Here is a 2,143-nt window from a genome sequence, read left to right as displayed (position 1 = left end):
TCTGGCCCCAAATCATAAATGGGGGAGCTCAATGCTCTCATCTCCCGGTACACAATGACGGGGAGGATATCTCTGCCGGCTACCACGCTGAGTCATCTGACCAACGGAGCCAAACAAAGTCCACCATCTGCCGGCTACTACGCTGCTACACTAAATGCCAGCGGAGCCAAACAGAGCGGAACTGACTGCCGGCTACCACGCTGAGTCCTCAGACCAACGGAGCCAAACAGCAGAACCGCCACACACCTGTCTGATATACCACTAACCCATGGGTGGTGGTGGTGTATGCAGTACATGTAACTGGCGATGGGCTCAACCATAGCAGAGCCAACAATCGCACAGCATGCAAACATGATGCATGACACTAAACATGGCAATCTCATGAATAGCATAGCAAGATCCATACATAAATACAAGGTGTACCACAAGTCAATGTATCAAATGGAAGGTACACAAACAGATAGGGTATCATATAAAACCCTAGGTCCAGAACATGATGTATCACATGGTTGGGTCACTACCGAAAGCATGTATGGTCAGATAAATAATAACATGCAGTGCATAATAAATAAACAAACAACATGTAACAGATCATGTAGTGACCAACCGAATAAAATGGAAAACACAATTCTTGCTATATGTTAAACACTTTATTATGCATATCAAAAGACATAAGTCAAAGTACCCGCCTCCAATAAGAAATGGTCCAGTCTGACTCCGAGATGCTCGTCTCGAATCAAAGTCCTGTGTTAAATCGCACAGTTTAGCTAATTTAATTATAAACAAATAGCTAAACAAATTCCTAACCCACTGACCAGTTATGGTTAGTTTCATTAACCCCAATTACACCATTACATAACTTCCGAACCTAAATTATTAATTATTACTAACTCAACTAGCAATAATCTACCACAAATATCAAAACCATAATCCTTACCTCTAACTCTCCTTCAGTCGTCTGTGATGGCAACTGATCCGATTCACAACGGAAAGACCGGAATCCAGCAACTTCAGACCGTTCGCTGCCAATTGGAAAACAAATTCCAAATCCAACTTAGTAGAAAACCTTATAGTAGTATACCTAAATCCATATCACTGTTGACCTTAACAAAAATCCTTACCTAACTCATAGTTGTGCTTGTTGATCCACCACAAAGAAGGATTGATCAATAACAGAGAAGAACATCCAAGCTCTGCACTGCTCGGAAGGATAGAGGTGCCGGAAAGGATTTACAGCGGTGCTGCTCGGTCAACAGTCGGGGTGGTCGAAGTGGCTCGGGAGCAAGTGTCGGCTAGGGCACAGGGAAGGACTCGGCAGTGGCTCTCGTCGTCGGCGGCAGAAGCTAGGGCACAGAAGAACCCAAACAGTGGTACTCGAGTGCCGGCGATCGGGGGTGGCCGGCGCTACTCAAGTGGCTGGCGTCGGCTAGAGGAAAAAGGTAGCAGGAACTCAGCCGGCGGCAGATTAGGGCAAGGAGATAGTCCGGTTCGATTGTGCTCGTGCGGCGTCGCCGGAGGGAGAAGAAGAAGTGGAAGGGAGGATGAAGTAGGAGGAGAGGAGGAAAACCGCCGGCCCGGCGGTTAGGGCTCGGACGAGATCGGCGGCGTCGGGGAGAAAAGAGGGCGCGCGGGCACGACTCGGCAAAGAAGAAAAACGGCGACAAATGTAAATAAAAAGGAATAAGAAAATAAAAGGAAAAAGATTATATAAATATAATCTTCTCCTCGCTTAAATAGGGTAGCCTAAATAGATTTTTTTTCCGGGCCCCGTTTTCATCCCCGTTAACTCGTTCGTACGAGCTTCGAAAAATTCCTGAAAAATTTCCAAAAATTCCAGAAAAATCCCTTATTAATATTCGCCTATTTTCCGGTATTTTACATTCTCCCTCACTAATAAAAATTTGGTCCCCAAATTTCGTTATCTACCATCAGCAAGTACTAACAACAGATTTAAAGTATAAATGCTGAACGGTAAACAAATCACATACTTCAAGTGAAAAGATGGGGATATCGAGCTCGGATCGTATCCTCAAGCTCCCAAGTAGCCTCCTCGTCTGAATGATGCTGCCATCCGACTTTAACCAGCCGGATAGTCTTGTTCCGCAACTGATGCTCTTTCCGGTCCAGAATCCGTACCGGAATC

At 45.4% G+C, this 2,143-nt stretch overlaps 1 long non-coding RNA gene across 1 annotated transcript; it reads right to left on the bottom strand.

The window, feature by feature from the left end:
* Nucleotides 1–724: 724 nt before the first annotated feature.
* On the bottom strand, nt 725–1,521 carry LOC121982815. The gene is made up of 3 exons (XR_006112269.1): nt 1,122–1,521; nt 938–1,022; nt 725–744 (listed from the first exon to the last, which is right to left on the bottom strand). It is a non-coding gene; the product is annotated as an uncharacterized LOC121982815 (long non-coding RNA).
* Nucleotides 1,522–2,143: the final 622 nt, after the last annotated feature.

Source organism: Zingiber officinale, chromosome 5A, assembly GCF_018446385.1.
Source record: "Zingiber officinale cultivar Zhangliang chromosome 5A, Zo_v1.1, whole genome shotgun sequence".
Lineage (NCBI taxonomy): Eukaryota > Viridiplantae > Streptophyta > Magnoliopsida > Zingiberales > Zingiberaceae > Zingiber > Zingiber officinale.
The sequence above is the reverse complement of the archived record's forward strand: the minus strand, read 5'-3'. Positions and strand labels throughout refer to the sequence as shown.